The 8,794-nt window shown below is 41.1% G+C and overlaps 1 long non-coding RNA gene across 1 annotated transcript; it reads left to right on the forward strand.

Annotated features, from left to right (window-relative positions):
* The first annotated feature begins 315 nt into the window (after positions 1 to 315).
* LOC120759668 (uncharacterized) lies at positions 316 to 8,497 on the forward strand. The gene is made up of 3 exons (XR_005703211.2): positions 316 to 454; positions 3,351 to 3,455; positions 4,130 to 8,497. It is a non-coding gene; the product is annotated as an uncharacterized LOC120759668 (long non-coding RNA).
* Positions 8,498 to 8,794: the final 297 nt, after the last annotated feature.

Here is an 8,794-nt window from a genome sequence, read left to right on the forward strand (position 1 = left end):
ATAAGTACCGTTTAGTATTGGAAACAAACTTAAATCCTGCTTTTGATAATAATTATTTTTCTGTAGGAAATTTTAATCAATGAGATGATTTTTTTTTTTTTTTTTCCTGTTTAAAGAGTATATGTAAGTTAGAACTAAAGTGGCATGTATCTTACACAAAGCTGGAGTTAATTTTTTGTAATTATTTCTCAAGGCTCAATGGCTGCCCTCAAACCACAGGTAATCGATTTATTGGCAGAAGTAACCCTGTCAATTAACCTGCTCTGCTGAGAGCTGCCCTGCCCCGGGCTGTAAATTCTTGTTAAAGCCAGGTGATAAGAAGTCACGGAAGGACAAGAAATTTGCAGGTTTTCCTTGCCAGGTTTGTGTCTTTGCCTAGGTGCTGCTCAGAGAGGGCTGACGGATGGTGTGTGCCAGTGTGACGACACAGTCCCCAGGAAAGTTCCCTTTCCAGGTAAGTTACCTGACTTGCAAGTTTGATCAGCCTGGTTTGGGTCTAGTTCTGACAAGCCTTCGATACCTCCAAGGCCTGTGCCAATGTTTGGCCGGCCTTCCCACAAAAATTCGCGGGTGTGTCTGGTCGTACCCGTGTCTGCTGAGTCTTGTCCCGCTGACCTTCGGCCGGTGTCTGGGGGAGCCTGGCCGGGACTCGCCCGTGTCCAGGCGGGCTGTGCGCTGGCTCCAGGATCTCAGCATCTCTCCCGAGCCGGGGAGCGCAGGGCTGGGGCAGCAGCGCGGCGGAGGCTCGGTGTCCCAGCAAAGGGCAGGCTCGGCAGTGCCGGCCCGAGCTCCCGCTGGCTCTGTAGTTTGCACGCAGTGCCCCAAGGGTGCACTGCTGGTTCGTGTTCGCCCCTCGCTCAGCCCCAGCGCCCGCTTCTCCCCCGAGCTGGGGGCGGCGCTGCCCCGGCAGTGAGCGGCCGCGTTCCTGCTCTTGTCCTGCGCTGTCAGCGCGGCCGGGATCCCTGAAAAACTCCTTCCAGAGTGCGGGAGCTCGCTGCGCTCTCGGACTTGTTCAGATCACGTTCGTAGCAGAGAGAGGAGATAGAAACACAAGAGTACCTTTCATCCAAAACACACGTGCCTTTGAACACTCGAGCAGTGTTTGAACAGTGCAAGTGGCCACTTGCTGCGGTATAAAGAAGCGTTTGAAAGACTTGAATGCGGATTCCCAATCTGTGACCTCTGGTAATGTTTTTAAAAGCTCTCCACTTTTCCCCTGCCACAGGTAGTCTTCCAACAGCCATTAGCAGCTGACCAGGGTACTGTTAAGCTGGCTAAAGGAGGATTTTCTTTCCTGGAGATTTTCATCAAGTGAAGGGTGTTAGACTACCAGGAAGATGTTGGTTGTTTCCAGTGCCCCGTTTCTTTTTTCCCTACGCAGTGAGTGATCAGAATAGAGAGTTGTTGTACCAGATGCAATATTTTCAGATGGAGGAACACTTAACTAGCAGTACTTCTGTAGTTAAACAAAAGTGGAGTTATAGCCGAGCATATTCTTTACTCCCACACATTCTATATTTTTCATTAGGTTTATTCCTAGTTTTGCCATTGACAGAGAAATAACTTTAAACATTCTTCCCCATAGGAAACAAATGGTCTAATTCTGGCTTCCAGAGCAGACAGGCTTTGTTTATTGAGTTTTAAATATGTTATATAACTCCTCTTATCACACATTTAGGAATTCAAAGGCAGGTTTATAGCCTGAAAGTCTCTGATAACATCCTATTTTCTCTTGTATTGTTCCTACCTACAATTTCCAACTCTGTGGCACTATTAATACTACATCAATAATTTTAGCCAGTTTCTTCAGATAACAACAAAACCTAACTTTTATGATAGAGGCTATTTTCCAATATATAAATCCTCTGCTTTTTATAACCAATTTATTATTAATATCTTATTTCCCATGAATTATTATGCTAAAACCTTATTCAGTGACAGCATAGAGCAGTTAATAATTAGGGTTTCCTGTGGAAAATTTAAAATAAGGATATTGAAACCCACTATCAGGGCATTGTAACCTTTCAGGGAAGGATACTTTATCAAGTTCTGTGTCCTTTCAGAACAAATTTGTACAAACTGTTTTATCCAAAGTGCACTTTCATTATTTCCAATCAGCTGTACTTTGAATGCAAAGAATTGGAACTGGAACTGGAATTCTTTGTGCTTGGATGAAAACAGTGGACACATTTTTGCTAAGAAAGCCTTCTAGTTTCATTGTTTCTGACAATGAAGTTCCTGACAAGTCTGACAGCAGTGCCTGTTCCTTTGGTAGCTACAGCCCATCTCTCCAGGGGCACCTTGTGCAGTAACCCCGAGCCAGACCCATCCCTCCAGCTCCCGTGTCTCCCCATTGCCTCCCAGCAGAGACTTTGGATCTGCCATCTGCACGCTCAGCCTTCTTCTCAGACTCCTGTAATGTCTGCTACAGATTCCTGTGCAGACAAAATCAGGTTTGTAACTTTAAGTTATCCAGATCTGTTAAAAGAAAAGGCAAGCGTGATGCTTTTCCAGCAGTGATGTAATAGAAAGGCTAAAGCTGGGTTGCCAAAGCTACAGAGCTGCTTCATTCTTTGTGCAGGTTTCAAGAGACTTTTCCAAGAGCTTTTGACCAAGGGTGAGTGCAGCCCTTATCCCCAGGCTGAATCACCAGAGCCCTGCTCTGCAGTGTTGTTCTGCAGTTCCTGGACTGCAAGGACTTATGGCAAGGACTGCATTTTCTCTCGGTTCAGTGCAGTGCAGTCTTGGGAGGGGAAAATTGTGTAGTTTGCTACATAAATTGTAGGGTTTTGGTGGGGATATCTGACAGCAAAGCTTTTAATGTATCCCTGATTGCCACTGTGTTTCCAGGAGGATGTGAAAGTTTACAGGAAGCATCAGGAAGGGATGTTTACTGTCACATTTAATAAAGCTCCATGTTCAGAGAAAAAAGCATGCAGTACTTGTTGTGGCAATTTCACACTGGAAATGTGCCCCTTTTATCCAAGGTTTGGTGCTATTTCTGTTGTGTGTGAGCTTTTCATCATGTAACTTGGATTCCTGAATCCCAGCATATGGGCTTTCTGATTTATTTATGTTGTTGATGAAGGTGTGATTGCTTAACTTCTTTATCTGACTTTTTTTTTATTCTTTCACTTCATGCCTGGATTTCTGACAAAATTTTAAATACTGAATAATGAATTAAGCAATATGTTTGACTGTACCAAATGTTGCAGTGTCTTTTGAGACTCAGAAAAGTTGCACACGTACTGAACTCAGCTTTGGTTGGAAACTTGTGTGGGTGGCAGAACACACCTATCTGAAGTGCAAAGGCCAAGGACTTAAATAATGGTAAAACTCATCCTTTCCAGAACCAAAGAGAGCTGTAGCTATGTGTGCCGTTACCTGTCTTCTGCAAGAGATAATGAACTTACTGGGCGTGTTTCATGTCTTATAATTCACAAGTTCCCAGAAAGGTAATGGAAGCTCTTGGTGCAATAATAATATATTTATATTATATGCATTAAAGCAGACTAGGTGATCTCTTGCAAACATCAAAATGCACAGTGCCTTCAGCAACGAAGGGGCTATGAAATAATTTAGAATACCAGTAATGGATACAAATTAAAAAATACAATTGGTAAAACCAAGAACCAGGTATTAGTTTTGCTGAAGACAACTTAAAATGGAAGGGGGTTTTCAATTAACCCAGATAACGGTTTAGCTCCCAGATAAACTGCTCCCTGTTCTTATTTGAGCACCACATTTGATCCCTTCCAGCTTTGGAGGGGGCAAAGCCTCTTACTTGGGAATTCATCAACAACCACTGTTTTTTTCCTCTAAACTCCATTTAATATGCTGACAATTAATTTCCAGGTAGGTTATGTATTACATGCTGATTTGGAAGTGCAGCTCTGATTGCAGTGCAGGGTGTTATCCTGGGCTCCCCCTCTGTCCACCATTTGAATGCAGTATGTGTTGTTTTCCTTGATCCTGTGTGGCTGTGGATACATGGGATAGACTTCAGCTTTGTGGTCTCCATTTAGGATTAATTGATGCTTTAGTTTGTAATATTTAGTTGAGGAATTAAGACATTACCACTGTTTCTAAGAGACGAAATAATTTTTCTTTCTGGGTTGATGTATTGCAGGTGATTGCAAATTCTTCCTGAAACAGGAGGTTCACAAAACCTTCTGTGCTTTGACATGACTTATGAGGTGGCAGAGCTGTGGAAAAACCTCACTGGAGGATGTTTTGGAGCAGCCCTCTCCAGCTGATCCTAGCTGTGGAGTGGTCCTGCATTGCTGTCCTCTCCTTACAGCACAAGGGGAACCAGGCAGGGCTGGAGCAAGGACCAGCACTGTGAACTGAGCTGTGGGGCAGGGTTAAAGCTCCAGTTTCATCTCAGACTCTTTGTCACTTCAGTTCTCCAACTGGAAATAAGGAATAATGTGTTGCTAAATGGAGTGCAAGTTGGAGAAAGAAGTCCAGGAGTGCTTGTGAAGCAGCCTGGTGCTGTGGCCGGGCTAGCCAAGTGCTCAGGGCCATCGTGTGCCAGCGCACAGCTGGACAGCAGCAGGAGCCGGGAGCCAGCAGAGACCATGGTGTTATTAAAGCTGGGGTATCAGTTCTGCAGCTCCCCAGCACTGCCAGCTTCGACAGAGGGCAGGAGGGAGCTCCCCTGAGGAGGATCCCTAGTTCCTTTACGTTCTGTCTCGTACTGAGCGCTCTCTGGCACATCATTAACAGCCTTCCTTCACTACAGGATCTTAGTGATTAAAACCTCTTTAATTACATAAGGCCTCTTGAGAAATATTATCTAAAAAATTAGCAAAGAACATCGGAAACTGAGTTACCTAGGCAGCTGAAAGGGTTTTTTTTAAATCAATCTAAATAAGTAGTTAAGAGACCAGTTAAAAGTGGAAATAACCTTTTGTCAAATGTGATATTTTTAAGATTTCAGATTCCTGATTAATCATCACTAATTAAGATATTAAAAGAGCAAGAGCATCTGGATGCTTGTTTCTGTGCCTGAACTCTTCCAAAGATGTGATTGATGTGTATTTTTCCTGCACTGTTTTTAATTTCTATTTTATTTCTCCAATCTGACAGTCCACAAATCTAAAAAATTCTGGTCCTAGGAGTGGGAGAAAATTGTGCACTATTCTTTTTCACTTTTCATCTTTTGTTGGAGTTTGGTTTTTCAGAACATCTAATTAATTTCAGGTGTAGGTAGAACATTGACAAGTGTATGTGTTTGGGGTATTTTGAAGGCCTTTATTTTAAAGTGCCATGTCCTTATTCGTAGCCCTTCATGCTAAGCCAGATGGCATTTAGAAAGGTTTCCATCATGCCTTTCTGGCCCAGTGGTAAACTTAGAGCATCCCAAGGAACGAAATAGTTATGGAGCTGTAAAAGCGTATGTATCTTCTCTGAAATAAGAGACCAACTACTTTCTGGAAATAGAGACAAAGACAGTGACCAAATCACTTGGCAGGTTTGCTAAGTCCAAATCTGTAATACTTTTCCTCAGTTAACATTGTTAGACACGTTTTGACATCTTGTTATTAATATTAGTTGTCTGAAAAAAAGAGCTTATGTTCCTGTACTTGATGGACTGTCCAAGAAGGAGAAAAAGATGCAGCAGACAAGTGGTTTGAAGGCACTTAAAGGTATTTTTCAGAGCAGGCTCTTGTTTGTGTGATGTGAATGTAGACATAGGAAAAGTGTGTGCAAACAGCGTCCTGCCAGTAGGCTGTGATGAAGATGTTAAAACAAAATGGGAATTTGACAGGGCACAACTGCTGGCTGCTGGAGTTAGAACCAAAGTTGGGAGGAAGCCATTGAGGGCTGAGGATTAACCCAGCTGCAGTGCAGCACACGGAGCACAGTGCCCTGTGTCCATTCTGTCACTGGCTCGGATGGTGTCACTGCAGAGAGGCTTTCCTCTTCTCCCTGGATGTGTGTTGTGAAGAGCCTGCTGAAAATCAGTAGATGTGTGGAACAAGTGGGATCCTGCAGTGAAGGATCTGAGCCCTGGCAGTGCCAGCTTTGCCCAGAGAGGAGGGACTGCCACCCTGCAGTTCCCCACAGCAAGTTTCTGTCACTTGTGCCAACTTGTTCACTGCTAATGAGCACATCTGGGAGCAGAACAAAGGTTTCCAAACACTGATGTGAAGGAAATTGGTTTGATAGACAAACACTTGCAACAAATAGTTTATATTTTTTTTCCCTAGAATTTGCTCTTTTTCTGCTTTGTATTTTAGTTCCTCCCAAGAAGTATTACCTACAGTACAAAATGGTTACTAGTCTTTTTTTTATGCTTCATCTTCTCAGCTATTTTTTCCTCATACTTTTAGATGGAGAGAGACTGCAATTTATACTATGGGATTTGCTTCTCCTTGTTTTATTTTTACTTCATTTTTTAGGGGCCTTACCCATTCATATGTGTGCAGTAAAACTTTATTTCTTTCCAAAGAACAAGTCCCCATATTATAAGCAGTAAGAGTTTGTACTTGCTTAGCCACTTTAATATTAAACTTTGCAGTACTTTATAGGTCCCAGTTAATTAAGTTCTGTAGAAGTGCTGTTACAGCATAGGCAGGGACAGGTGAATTGATAAACAGAGTGGAAGCATGGTTTCCCTAAATTCATAATGGGATGAAGTCAGCCTTGTGAAGGTTTTTTTAGCCTCTTTATAGAGGTTTATGCAATTTAAAATTCTCCTGCTCAGTGTTCCATTTTTCTAGCACGTACAAGAGAGGATTGCAGTGCACATCATAGAGGTGATCATTGCATTTGTGAGACTCAGTTATAACCACATTTCCTTTACCTCTTCTTGATTGGTCCCTTTGACTTGCTAAGTTTAGCTTCGTGTTTCTTCTGTGCTTCAGTACTATAAATATCCCTACTGCTAAATTGCTCTATTTTCTAAAATCACATCTAGATAGATCCTTTCTCTTGGCACTATCAACATTCTCTGCATCCGGCGTCCTCCTGGCCGAGTTTCTGAACTCTACCTGCTTACAAGGAATTACTGAAGCTGCAGCTCGTGGTGAATTGTCTGTTCATGGTGCAAGGAAGTCACACCTAACTGTGTACAGTTATAGAGAGACACATGCATACATTTACACATATTAAGTACAAAGATGTAAAACATAATATCTGCAGAATTCTGAATCCTTAGAATAATTCATAGTTTCGCTACATTCCTCAGTATTATTAATTCAGCTGCAGGGAGATAGGATGGTGGTAAAGTTAGATTTTCTTCTTCAGAATTCTTCTTTAACATATTATTTTTACATGATATATGAGTAATGTGAAAAGCCCATCAGGACTCATCAGAAAAGTGCCAAACCCCGACTTCCCTTCTGTTTTATTCAATAGAACTCTAGCTTTAGAACTAATGAGTATGATCTTGCCCTGGTAATAAAATGTAAAACCACCACAAATGCTGTTTGGAGGTGTGTTTGAGATACTATGTCGTTTTCACTGAAAATTAAAAGGAACAAAAGCATATAAATGTTTTAGGTCTGTGAATTAAGGTCAATTTGTGCTTTGCATTAAATATATATATCAATATTTTCTAAGATGTCAGAAGAGGAAGGGTCACGTTCACTGCGAGACCAAATGAAGCACAATTACCATCTCCATTCTCATTGCAAGGTTTATAATTCATGCTTTATTTAAATTCCAGTTTGCTTAAAAATAAAACTGTAAGATCTTTGATGTTATTCCTTAGAAAAACTGCCTTCCTGATGTCTCCATTAGACATCACGTGAACTTTTTAAATCTCCAGATTGAGAATACATTTGAAGATAAATTTTGACAGCCATCAGCATTTGCATTAGGACAAGAACATACCCTGGAATTTTCAAGATAATTCAATTTTAGATTCAATTTGTGCTTCAGAAACTAGCATTTATCAGTTCTACCAAATTAAAATTCAGGTCTGAAAATAAAATGAAGCCAGAAAGCAAAAACGATTTGCTGCAATTTGTGAATCAGGTTCACCTCCCATTTACCCTGAACTTTGAGATTTATTTATTCCAAATAAGTCTTTCACTGTTTAAAAATCTCAGATGGAGAGGTAGTTTTCAAATTTGCTTTCTGACAGGCGTACGGACGTGTAAGTCATTCCCTTCTCTGTTCTAGTCCCTACAAAGCACTTCCTTCACTGGCCTTGTTGGTTCTGGGAAAACTGAATGGGATGAGCAGAGTTTGGCTGTGTTACACGTTTTACTTTTATTTTCAAATGCCAGTCAAGTTTTCTGAATCCATGTCCTGCTGAAAGAAATAATATTCCTGAAGCTAAAAGATGAGGAGAAAAATTAAAATATCTGGGCAGCAGATTTACCTACTCGTGAAAGTCTTGGCAAATACACAATAAAAGTTTGTTTACATGGTAATTAAAACATAACATAGTCTTAAACAACAATGAAATAATTGGCCTTTTGTTTAAAAATTTGTATCAGCTTTGTTTGGATCTGTAAATAAAGCCTTGGTGCAGTGGAACTGGATGAGCAATTGCTAAAGATGGTATTTGAATAAATATACTTAAATATCTGCAATGTGATTAATCTAAGTCATATTCCAGTGTGCCACTTGTCAAATAACTGATAATTCTAGAGGCAGTCTCAGGTATAAACCAGAATGGAAAAAGAGTCTTGGGATTTTCAAGTTTCAGTCTTTGATTCATTCTGGGTCTAAAGCTGGATGGATTTGTGGTTTGTAATTAAATGAAAATAATTTCAGTCTTTCACTATGACTGATTGGGAGAGAACAATCTTCCTTTCTGTCTTCATGATGGTGTTTA

Source organism: Hirundo rustica, chromosome 15 (genome assembly GCF_015227805.2).
Source record: "Hirundo rustica isolate bHirRus1 chromosome 15, bHirRus1.pri.v3, whole genome shotgun sequence".
Classification (NCBI taxonomy): Eukaryota; Metazoa; Chordata; class Aves; order Passeriformes; family Hirundinidae; genus Hirundo; species Hirundo rustica.